The 13,000-nt window shown below is 38.9% G+C and overlaps 1 non-coding gene across 1 annotated transcript; it reads left to right on the top strand.

Annotated features, from left to right (window-relative positions):
* Nucleotides 1-5,024: 5,024 nt before the first annotated feature.
* On the top strand, nucleotides 5,025-5,132 carry LOC148562323 (small nucleolar RNA R71). The gene has a single exon (XR_015886555.1). It is a non-coding gene; the product is annotated as a small nucleolar RNA R71 (small nucleolar RNA).
* Nucleotides 5,133-13,000: the final 7,868 nt, after the last annotated feature.

Raw genomic sequence — 13,000 nt, 5'->3', positions numbered from 1 at the left:
GGTCCGATGCGCTGTCACTGCATGGCTAATCATCTGGAGGCATCACCGTAGTCAATGGCTGCATCCCATCCTCTTGTGAAAATGGTCCAAATGCTCTGTCACGGCACGGCTAATCATCTGAGGTTCTCGATCATACTGGAATAGGATTCACCCTCCTTTTGCGTCTGTCACTACGCCCAGCACTCGCGAGTTTGAAGTTCGTCACAGTCATTCAATCCCAGAATCCTACTCGGAATACCACAGACAAGGTTTAGACTTTCCGGATTCTCATGAATGCCTCCATCAATCTAGCTTATACCACAAAGATTCTGATTGAGAGATCCAAGAGATAATCATCCAATCTAAGGTGGAACGGAAGTGGTTGTCAGGCACGCGTTCGTAGGGGAATAATGATGATTGTCATGTTCATCACATTCATGTTGAAGTGCGAATGAATATCTTAGAGGCGGAATAAGTTGAATTGAATAGAAAAACAGTAGTACTTTGCATTAATTCATGAGGAACAGCAGAGCTCCACACCTTGATCTATGGAGTGTAGAAACTCTACCGTTAAAAATACATAAGTGAAAGGTTCAGGCATGGCCGAAAGGCCAGCCCCCATGATCTAAGAACTATACGTCCCAAGATGCCTAATACAATAGTAAAAGGTCCTATTTATACTAAACTAGTTACTAGGGTTTACAGAAGTAAGTATTTGATGCATAAATCCACCTCCGGGGCCCACTTGGTGTGTGCTTGGGCTGAGCTTGAATGTTACACGTGCAGAGGCTTCTTCTGGAGTTGAACGCCAAGTTGTAACGTGTTTTTGGCATTCAACTCTGGTTTGTAACGTGTTTCTGGCGTTTAACTCCAGACTGCAGCGTAGAACTAGCGTTCAACGCCCTTTTGCGTCATCTAAACTTGGCCAAAGTATGGACTATTATATATTTCTGGAAAGCCCTGGATGTCTACTTTCCAACACAATTAGAAGCGCGCCAATTTGAGTTCTGTAGCTCCAGAAAATTCACTTTGAGTGCAGGGAGGTCAGAATCCAATAGCATCAGCAGTCCTTCTTCAACCTCTAAATCTGATTTTTGCTCAAGTCCCTCAATTTCAGCCAGAAAATACCTGAAATCACAGAAAAACACACAAACTCATAGTAAATTCCAGAAATATGAATTTAACATAAAAACTAATGAAAACATCCCTAAAAGTAACTAGATCCTACTAAAAACATACTAAAAATAATGCCAAAAAGCGTATAACTTATCCGCTCATCACAACACCAAACTTAAATTGTTGCTTGTCCCCAAGCAACTGAAAATCAAATAGGATAAAAAGAAGAGAATATACTATAAATTCTAAACTATCAATGAAACATAGCTCCAATCAGATGAGCGGGACTTGTAGCTTTTTGCCTCTTGAATAGTTTTGGCATCTCACTTCATCCATTGAAGTTCAGAATGATTGGCATCTATAGGAACTCAGAATTCAGATAGTGTTATTGATTCTCCTAGTTCAGTATGTTGATTCTTGAACACAGCTACTTTATGAGTCTTGGCCGTGGCCCTAAGCACTTTGTTTTCCAGTATTACCACCGGATACATAAATGCCACAGACACATAATTGGGTGAACCTTTTCAGATTGTGACTCAGCTTTGCTAAAGTCCCCAATTAGAGGTGTCCAGGGTTCTTAAGCACACTCTTCTTTTGCTTTGGACCTTGACTTTAACCGCTCAGTCTCAAGTTTTCACTTGACACCTTCACGCCACAAGCACATGGTTAGGGACAGCTTGGTTTAGCCGCTTAGGCCAGGATTTTATTCCTTTAGGCCCTCCTATCCACTGATGCTCAAAGCCTTGGGATCCTTTTTATTTACCCTTGCCTTTTGATTTTAAGGGTTATTGGCTTTTTGCTCTTGCCTCTTGGTTTTAAGAGCTTTTGGCTTTTTCTGCTTGCTTTTTCTTTTTCTTTCTTTTTTTTTTCGCCATTTTTTTCTTTTTTTTTTTTGCAAGCTTTGTATTCACTACTTTTTCTTGCTTCAAGAATCATTTTTATGATTTTTCAGATTATCAAATAACATGTCTCCTTGCCATCATTCTTTCAAGAGCCAACATATTTAACATTCTTAAACAACAACTTCAAAAGACATATGCACTGTTCAAGCATTCATTCAGAAAACAAGAAGAATTGTCACCACATCAATATAATTAAACTAAGTTCAAGGATAAATTCGAAACTCATGTACTTCTTGTTCTTTTGTATTAAAACATTTTTCATTTAAGAGAGGTGATGGATTCATAGGACGTTCATAACTTTAAGACAAAGTTACTAAATACTAATGATCATGTAATAAGACACTAACATAGATAAGCATTTAACATAAAGAAAACGAAAAACAGAGAAAGTAAGAACAAGGAATGAGTCCACCTTAGTGATGGTGGCATTTCCTTCTTGAGGAACCAATGACGTCCTTGAGCTCTTCTATGTCTCTTCCTTGCCTTTGTGGCTTGATCCCTAGTGATTTTGGTGCTCCTATCCTTAGTTGCTCCCAATAATTATGTGGGGAAAAATGTATCCCCTGAGGTATCTCAGGGATCTCTTGATTTGCAGTCAAATGTTCTACCATTGAGCTATAGATCCTTTACATTAATCTCTCCATCTCCCATGACTTGGAGGTGGAAGCTTTTGTCTTCCCTTTTCTCTTCTCTCTTCTTTCTTTTTTTTTTTTTGAGGTTTCTCTGGCCTTAGGTGCCATCAATGGTTATGGAAAAGCAAAATAAGCAATGCTTTTACCACACCAAACATAGAATGTTGCTCGCCCTCGAGCAGGAGATGAAAGAATAGATGAAGAAGAAGATGTGGAAAAAAACTAGGATTATGAGGAGGGAAGGTGGGAATCCTGTGGGGTTCACAGATCCTGAGATGATCCTGTGAGGTCCACAGATCTTGAGGTGTCAAGGATTTACATCCCTGCACCAATTAGGCATGTAAAATGCCTTTGCATGCAATTTTGGCGTTTAAACGCCGAACTGATGCTTGTTCTGGGCGTTCAGCGCCCAGATGCAGCATGTTTCTGGCGTTGAACGCCATCTTCATGCTTGTTTCTGGCGTTCAGCGCCAGCTCTATGCTCTGTTCTGGCGTTGAACGCCAGCCAGATGCTCCTTACTGGCGTTTAAACGCCAGTGAACTCCTCCTCCAGGGTGTGCTATTTTTTTATGCTGTTTTTTATTTTTCTTCAATTTTTCAGTTGTTTTTGTGACTCCACATGATCATGAACCTACGAAGACATATAACTAATAAAAATATAATTAAATAAAAATTGGGTTGCCTCCCAACAAGCACTTCTTTAATGTCAATAGCTTGACAGTGGGCTCTCATGGAGCCTCACAGATGTTCAGAGCATTGTTGAGACTCCGCAACACCAAACTTAGAGTTTGGTTGTGGCCTCCCAACACCAAACTTAGAGTTTGACTGTGGGGCTTTGGTTGACTCTGTTTTGAGAGAAGCTTACTGTGCCTCTTTTCCATGTTTACAGAAGGATGTCCTTGAGTTTTAAACTCAAGGGAGTCCTCATTCAATTGAAGGACTAGTTCACCTCTGTTAACATCAATCACAGCTCTTGCTGTAGCTAGGAAGGGTCTTCCAAGGATGATAGATTCATCCTCATCCTTCCCAGTATCTAGGATTATGAAATCAGCAGGGATGTAAAGGCCTTCAACCTTTACTAGTACGTCCTCTACTTGTCCATAAGCCTCTTTTCTTGAATTGTCTGCATCTCTAATGAGATTCTAGCAGCTTGCACCTTAAAGATTCTCAGTTTCTCCATTACAGAGAGTGGCATGAGGTTTATTTCTGACCCAAGGTCACATAGAGCCTTCTCAAAGGTCATGGTGCCTATGGTACAAGGTATTAGAACCTTTCCAGGATCCTGTTTCTTCTGAGGCAATCTCAGTTGATCCAATGCATTTAGTTCATTGGTGAACAGGGGAGGTTCATCTCCCCAAGTCTCATTACCAAATAAATTGGCATTCAGCTTCATGATTGCACCAAGGAACTTGGCAACTTGTTCTTCAGTGACATCCTCATTCTCTTCAGAAGAAGAATACTCATCAGAACTCATGAATGGCATAAGGAGGTTCAATGGAATCTCTATGGTCTCTAGATGAGTCTCAGATTCCTTTGGTTCCTCAGGGGGAAACTCCTTATTGAACACTGGACGTCCTAGGAGGTCTTCCTCCTTGGGATTCACGTCCTCCCCTTCCTCTCTAGGTTCGGTCGTGTTGACTATGTCAATGGCCTTGCACTCCCCTTTTGGATTTTCTTCTGTATTGCTTGGGAGAGTACTAAGAGGGGTTTCAGTGATTCTTTTACTCAGCTGGCCCACTTGTGCTTCCAAATTTCTAATGGAGGACCTTGTTTCATTCATGAAACTCACAGTGGCTTTAGATAGATCAGAGACTAAGTTTGCTAAATTAGAGGTATTTTGTTCAGAGTTCTCTGTCTGTTGCTGAGTCGATGATGGAAAAGGTTTACTATTGTTAAACCTGTTTCTTCCACCATTATTAAAGCCTTGTTGAGGCTTTTGTTGATCCTTCCATGAGAGATTTGGGTGATTTCTCCATGAGGAATTATAGGTGTTTCCATATGGTTCACCCATGTAATTCACCTCTGCTATTTCAGGGTTCCCAGGATCATAAGCCTCTTCTTCAGCAGATGCCTCTTGAGTACTGTTGGATGCAGCTTGCATTCCATTCAGACTCTGAGAAATCATATTGACTTGCTGAGTCAATACTTTATTCTGAGCCAATATGGCATTCAGAGTATTAATTTCAAGAAATCCCTTCTTCTGAGGCGTCCCATTACTTACAGGATTCCTCTCAGAAGTGTACATGAACTGGTTATTTGCAACCATGTCAATGAGTTTTTAAGCTTCTGCAGGCGTTTCCTTTAGGTGAATGGATCCACCTGCAGAAGTATCCAATGACATCTTAGCTAATTCAGACAGACCATCATAGAATATATCCAGGATGGTCCATTCTGAAAGCATGTCAGAAGGACACTTTTTGGTCAGTTCCTTGTATCTCTCCCAAGCTTCATAGAGGGATTCACCTTCTTTCTGTCTGAAGGTTTGAACATCCACTCTAAGCTTACTCAGCTTTTGGGGAGGAAAGAACTTGGCTAAGAAAGCTTTGACCAACTTATCCCAAGAGTTCAGGCTATCCTTAGGTTGAGAGTCCAACCATATTCTAGTTCTGTCTCTTACAGCAAACGGGAAAAGCATGAGCCTGTAGACTTCAGGATCTACTCCATTAGTCTTAACAGTATCACAGATCTGCAAGAATTCAGTTAAGAACTGAAAAGGATCTTCAGATGGAAGTCCATGAAACTTGCAGTTTTGTTGCATTAGAGAAACTAATTGAGGTTTAAGCTCAAAATTGTTTGCTCCAATGGTAGGGATGGAGATGCTTCTTCCATGTAAATTGGAATTAGGTGCAGTAAAGTCACCGAGTATCCTCCTTGCATTATTATTATTTTCGGCTGCCATCTCCTCTTTCTGTTCGAAAATTTCTGAAAGGTGCTTGCTGGATTGTTGTAATTTAGCTTCTCTTAGTTTCCTCTTCAGAGTCCTTTCAGGTTCTGGATCTGCTTCAACAAGAATATTCTTGTCCTTACTCCTGCTCATATGAAAAAGGAGGGAACAGAAAAATAATAATAGGGATCCTTTTTGCCCAGGTGTAGAGGTTCCCTTAGGTGAGTGGAAGAAAAGAAGAGTAGAAGAAAAGAAGAAGAGAAAATCTGAACTCAGAGAGAGAGAGGGGGTTCGGATTTTTGGTGAGATGAAGTGTTAGTAGATGAAGAAATAAATAGAATGAGATGAGAGAGAAGGAGGATTTTCGAAAATAATTTTTGAAAAAGAGTTAGTGATTTTCGAAAATAGTTTTTGAAAAAGGTTAGTAATTTTCAAAAATTAAAATCAAAAATTAAAATAATTAGTTAATTAAAAAGAAATTTTGAAAAAAAGGGAAGATATTTTCGAAAATTAGAGAGAGAGAGTTAGTTAGGTAGTTTTGAAAAAGATAAGAAACAAACAAAAAGTTAGTTAGTTAGTTGAAACAAATTTGAAAATCAATTTTGAAAAGATAAGAAGATAAGAAGTTAGAAAAGATATTTTAAAATCAAATTTTTGAAAAAGATATGTTTTAAAAAGATATGATTAAAAAGATATGATTTTGAAAAAGATAAGATAGAAAGATATTTTTGAAAAGATATGATTAAAATTAATTTTGAAAAAGATTTGATTTTTAAAATCACAATTAATGACTTGATTCACAAGAAATCACAAGATATGATTCTAGAACTTAAAGTTTGAATCTTTCTTAACAAGTAAGTAACAAACTTAAAATTTTTGAATCAAAACATTAATTGTTGATGATATTTTCGAAAATTATGAGATAGAATGAAGAAAAAGATTTTTGAAAAAATATTTTTATAATTTTTGAAAATAAATAAGAAAAATGAAAAAGATTTTATTTTTGAAAAAGATTTTGAAAAAGATAAGATTTTTAAATTGAAAATTTGATTTGACTCATAAAAACAACTAGATTTTAAAAATTTTTGAAAAAGTCAAATCTAATTTTCGAAATTTTAAGAGAGAAAAAGGGGAAGATATTTTTTTTATTTTTGAATTTTTAATGATGAGAGAGAAAAACATGAAAATGATGCAATGCATGAAAATTTTGGATCAAAACAATGAATGCATGCAAGAATGCTATGAATGTCAAGATGAACACCAAGAACACTTTGAAGATCATGATGAACATCAAGAACTTCTTTTTGAAAAATTTTTAATGCAAAGAAAACATGCAAGACACCAAACTTAGAAATCTTTCATGTTCAGACACTATGAATGCAAAAAATACATATGAAAAATAAGAAAAGACACAAAACAAGAAAACATCAAGATCAAACAAGAAGACTGGCCAGGAATAACTTGAAGATCATGAAGAACACTATGAATGCATGAATTTTCGAAAAATGCAAAGAATTTTTAGAAAAAATGCAATTGACACCAAACTTGAAATTGACTCAAGACTCAAACAAGAAACACAAAATATTTTTTATTTTTATGATTTTATAAATTTTTTTTGGATTTTTGTATATTATTTTCGAAAAATATGTAGAAAAAAGAAAAAAAGAAATCCAAAATCTTTAAGAAGAATTCCAGAAATCTTTCAATATTAGCCCAAAGCTCCAATCAAAGGGTTGGACATGGCTTAATAGCCAGTCAGCTTTAGGATGTAAATCAGGTGGATCTGGAACAGCAGCATGTGGATTAGCAACAACTAGCTTGCTCTTGATAATATTGGGTTGGAAGCCCCAGTCCAAATGAATTTAGACATGGCTTTACAGCCAGTCAGGCTTCAACATGCTTCATGAAACACTAGAATTCATTCTTAAAAAATTTTAGAATAATTTTCGAAAACAGATGAGAAATTTTTTGAAAGATTTTTTTTTTGAAAAATTTTTGAAAATAAAACAAAAGAAAATTACCTAATCTGAGCAACAAGATGAACCGTCAGTTGTCCAAACTCGAACAATCCCCGGCAACGGCGCCAAAAACTTGGTGCACGAAATTGTGATCTCAGGAAACGGTGCCAAAAACTCTGTACGCACGTCTTAATAAATCATTTTTCATTCACAACTTCGATACAACTAACGAGCAAGTGTACTGGGTCGTCCAAGTAATAAAACCTTACGTGAGTAAGGGTCGATCCCACGGAGATTGTTGGTATGAAGCAAGCTATGGTCATCTTGTAGATCTCAGTCAGGCTGATATCAAATGGTTATGGAGTTTTCGAAAATAAATAATAAATAAATAGAAAATAAAGATAGAAACACTTATGTATATCATTGGTGAGAATTTCAGATAAGCGTATAGAGATGCCTTCGTTCCTCTGAACTTCTGCTTTCCCGCTGTCTTCATCCAATCAGTCCTACTCCTTTCCATGGCTGGCTTTATGTAAGGACATCACCATTGTCAATGGCTACTTTTCATCCTCTCTGTGAAAATGGTCCGATGCGCTGTCACTGCATGGATAATCATCTAGAGGCATCACCGTGGTCAATGGTTGCATCCCATCCTCTTGTGAAAATGGTCCAAATGCTCTGTCACGGCACGGCTAATCATCTGAGGTTCTCGATCATACTGGAATAGGATTCACCCTCCTTTTGCGTCTGTCACTACGCCCAGCACTCGCGAGTTTGAAGTTCGTCACAGTCATTCAATCCCAAAATCCTACTCAGAATACCACAGACAAGGTTTAGACTTTCTGGATTCTCATGAATGCCGCCATCAATCTAGCTCATTCCACAAAGATTCTGATTGAGAGATCCAAGAGATAATCATCCAATCTAAGGTGGAATGGAAGTGGTTGTCAGGCACGCGTTCGTAGGGGAATAATGATGATTGTCATGTTCATCACATTCATGTTGAAGTGAGAATGAATATCTTAAAGGCGGAATAAGTTGAATTGAATAGAAAAACAGTAGTACTTTGCATTAATTCATGAGGAACAGCAGAGCTCCACACCTTGATCTATGGAGTGTAGAAACTCTACCATTAAAAATACATAAGTGAAAGGTTCAGGCATGGTCGAAAGGCCAGCCCCCATGATCTAAGAACTATACGTCTGACAAACCCCAATTTGAGGATTTATCTTGTGATGATTTCAGGGGTTTTATCAATGATTCCACACACTTTCCATATGAAAATACAAGATTTTGCATTCCTTCCCTAGTTCTGCCTCATGAATGAAAACATGCCTGTTTTGCACTAAAATAGATACATCTCTAATCTTCTCTTGATGCCATTCGATGCCGTGACTTGTGTGTTAAGTGGTTTCAGGATATAGAATAGGAATGGACCGAAAGAGAGAAGGAAGATGGGTACAAAGGAAGGGAGCATGAGGATTAAGCTTTGAAGGTTTCCGCATAGGCGCGTGCGCGCACCTGGCGCGCCCGCGCGGATAGGGCTACGTGGAGCCGAAGCCAAGAGCCGGCTTGAGAAGCGGCTAAGCCAGGATCTTCATGGGCGCGTACGCGTACATCACGCCTCCGCGCACATTACAAGACATCTCAACGGCGCGCGCGCGTGCCTTGCGCGTGCACGCCGATTTGCGAATATGATTTTTTAAGAAGTCACGTGACTTAGGCGTGGAGGCAGTTAAGGATTCCACCCTTGGAGAAACACCTTGGCGGGAAAAGCTTAAAAAGACCAAAGGAACAAGGGTTAAGGACACTTTAGTTCATTTTCTTCTAGATCTAGATATTTTTCTTTTTTTGAGAGAGGAGAGAGTTAGTTACACTTTTTGGGAGAAAAAGTGGGAGATTCCAAGCTTCACTAGGGTTCATCCTCTTCTAATTTCTGAATTTTCAATGACTTTTTGGTGAGATCCACTACAATTCTCACTCCACTTGGTTCATGTCATAGATTTTCTTCTCCAATTTCAAGTAGTAGATGCAATTGATCAATTCTCATAGATCTAGAATTCAACTTTGTAATTTTGGATTTCATCTCTATTTTGGATTTTCATTGCTACTCTTTGAGACTTGTTGTTAGATCTTTGTGTTGCAATACTTTCAATTTGACTTTCCTTCTCATTTTCCTATGACTTTCCTTCTTGCTCATCACATGTTCGATAAAATGACAACACTAGCTATGGAGTAGAACTCTCACACTTGGCATAGGGTTTGGTCTTTGGAAGAAGTTGAATAGTGTATCAATAGTTGATTTGGAATTAGGGATTGCTAGTTGGCTTGGAGTGCACTAAAGCTAGATTCCCATAAGGTGAAGCTAGGACTTGTGACTCAAGTTGACTACTTTCATTTGACCTTCCTCTATACCTAGGGGATAACTAAATGGAGCAAGGCCTAGTTGTTGTCAACATTGAATGGACTATAAGGATAGGATTTCTAATGCCAACCCTAAGCCAAGTCTTTTGATAATTGATTGTTTGTTTCTCATTGCTTTGCTAAAACCTTCAAAGAATTCCAACAAAGCTTACTAAATCAATAAGATGCACACTTTGGCAATTCCAAGGGAGAACGACTCGGGAGACTAGTACTCTCGGATATAGATTGTAGATTTGTTTGATGAAGGATTTTGCGTCGGTTTAGACTATGCTACAATTGATCACTTGATAATTTCTATACCGGCAAAAATCTATTTGTCAACGTCCCAAGATGCCTAATACAATAGTAAAAGGTCCTATTTATACTAAACTAGTTACTAGGGTTTACAGAAGTAAGTATTTGATGCATAAATCCACCTCCGGGGCCCACTTGGTGTGTGCTTGGGCTGAGCTTGAATGTTACACGTGCAGAGGCTTCTTCTGGAGTTGAACGCCAAGTTGTAACGTGTTTTTGGCGTTCAACTCTGGTTTGTAACGTGTTTCTGGCGTTTAACTCCAGACTGCAGCGTAGAACTGGCGTTCAATGCCCTTTTGCGTCATCTAAACTTGGCCAAAGTATGGACTATTATATATTGCTGGAAAGCCCTGGATGTCTACTTTCCAACGCAATTGGAAGCGTGCCATGTTGAGTTCTGTAGCTCCAGAAAATCTACTTTGAGTGCAGGGAGGTCAGAATCCAACAGCATCAGCAGTCCTTCTTCAACCTCTGAATCTGATTTTTGCTCAAGTCCCTCAATTTCAGCCAGAAAATACCTGAAATCACAGAAAAATACACAAACTCATAGTAAAGTCCAGAAATGTGAATTTAACATAAAAACTAATGAAAACATCCCTAAAAGTAACTAGATCCTACTAAAAACATACTAAAAACAATGCCAAAAAGTGTATAAATTATCCGCTCATCAGTGGCCATCCTGAAAAGAGAGGAGAAAGTAAATTAAATTCAAATAGATATATAGCAAGGAAGAGAATGGAAGAGTGGTGATGGATGCACATTAGGATGTAGTTGACATTAACACATGCTCTCGAGTACATGTAAAAAGCCAACAATGAAAAATAGTCAGTGCATCGAAAGATAAGTGGATGCAAGGTGTTTATTGGCATGCCAGAAAAGGGCATGAGTAGCATAGACCAAGCATCAGTTGTAACAAGCCAAAATGTTTGTATTGACAATTAAATTCAATTAAAACAATAGTAAAGAGAATTTGTGAAAAGCAAGCTTTGAATAGTAGATTAAAGTAATGTAGAAAAGTGCATAATGCTATATGGGATTTTTCACAAACACATGGCATGCATGGTAAATAAGATATAGAAAGTATGAAGGTGAACATGCAAGCAATCCCTTAAGAATAATAATTGTCAAACAAATTACAACAATCCACAAGCATATGATGAGGACTAATGACTCAAATAAATTTCTAACACCATGTAAAAAGGAAAAGAAGAAGAAGGAAAATATGAATAATGAAAAGAAAAAGAAAAGAAAAAGAAAATAATATATAAAATAATAAGAATGATAGAAAAGAGAAGAAGGAAGAAGAAAATAGAACCTTGGTAATGGAGGTGAGAGAGAGATAGAGTGATAGGTGAGATAGAAGGAAGAAGGGAGAAGGAAGAAATAAGGAGGGAAAAGAAAAATTAAGATTTAGAGGATGAAAGATAAGATATGTGGCAATTTTAGGTTGAGCTGTGCGGCGCATGCGACGCGGCCGCGTGGGGCACGCGTTCGCGTGGATGCGCTTTAAGTATGGTGACGCGATCGCGTCGGTCACGCGGTCGCGTGACCCATGTCATGCTTCTAGCGCGAGTGCAGCCTCGCACCAGCACAACTCTCTGTTCAAATTAATTTATTTGCCAAAATTGGAACGGCGCGATCGCGTGAGTGTGCGTCAGAAAATGGATGACGCGGCCGCGTCGGTGACGCGGTCGCGTGATAAGGATTGTGCTTCCAGCACCAATCCAGCATCACTCTCGTACAATATTTCATTGTGCACCCTTTTACGTCGAAAACTCAGGGCACGCGGCCGCGTGGGGCATGCGGTCGCGTGGGAGGCCATGATTCCCATGTGACGCGGTCGCGTGGGTTGATTTGTGCCATTGGCACGCCTCCAGCCGCACTCCAACGTGACTTTCTATTCATTTTTATTTTTTCTTTACTCTCCTTGTGACGCGGACGCGTTGCTGATGCGACCGCGTCGCGTAGCGGAAAAAAATTTTTATTTTTTTTTGGAAGATAAAAACATGTAAATGCAGATGCACGAAAGTACTAAGAAAGAGAAGAGTTATTGAATAGGAAAAACTAAAAATAAAGAAAAGAACAATCATACCACGGTGGGTTGTCTCCCACCTAGCACTTTGCTTTAACGTCCGTAAGTTGGACGCTCCACTAGCTCAATCTTCTGTTATGTGGGGATCTTCCAAGAGGAAGATCTCAAGCTCCTTGTTTCTCTGCATCTTCCCGCCATGGTATAGCTTCAGGCATTGTCCATTAACCTTAATAAGTTCAGAGCTTGAGGGATGGCTTAGGTGATAAACTCTGTACGGTTCGGCCTTCTCTACTCTGTATGGACCTTCCCATCTTGATCTCAACTTACCTGGCATGAGCCTTAATTGAGATTTGTAAAGGAGGACGAAATCCCCAGGTTGGAACTCTTTCCTCTTGATGTTTTGATCATGTACAGCCTTCATCTTCTCCTTGTATATTCTTGAGTTCTCATAAGCTTCTAGGCGAAGGCTCTCCAATTCCTGCAGTTGCAACTTCCTTTCAGCTCCGGCTTTCTCAATTCCCATGTTGCACTCCTTAACTACCCAAAAGGCTCTGTGTTCTACTTCAACTGGGAGATGACAAGCTTTTCCATAAACCAAGCGGAAAGGACTCATCCCAATGGGTGTCTTGTATGCTGTTCTATATGCCCAGAGTGCATCTTGTAGCCTGGTGCTCTAGTCTTTTCTATGAGGCTTTACTATCTTTTGCAAGATACGCTTAATTTCTCTGTTTGACACCTCGGCTTTCCCATTAGTTTGGAGATGGTAAGCTATTGCAACT

The sequence above is a fragment of the Arachis ipaensis genome, chromosome B6 (genome assembly GCF_059453495.1).
Source record: "Arachis ipaensis isolate K30076 ecotype BB chromosome B6, ASM5945349v1, whole genome shotgun sequence".
In the NCBI taxonomy this organism is placed as follows: Eukaryota; Viridiplantae; Streptophyta; class Magnoliopsida; order Fabales; family Fabaceae; genus Arachis; species Arachis ipaensis.
This window is presented reverse-complemented; position numbering and strand designations above follow the sequence as displayed.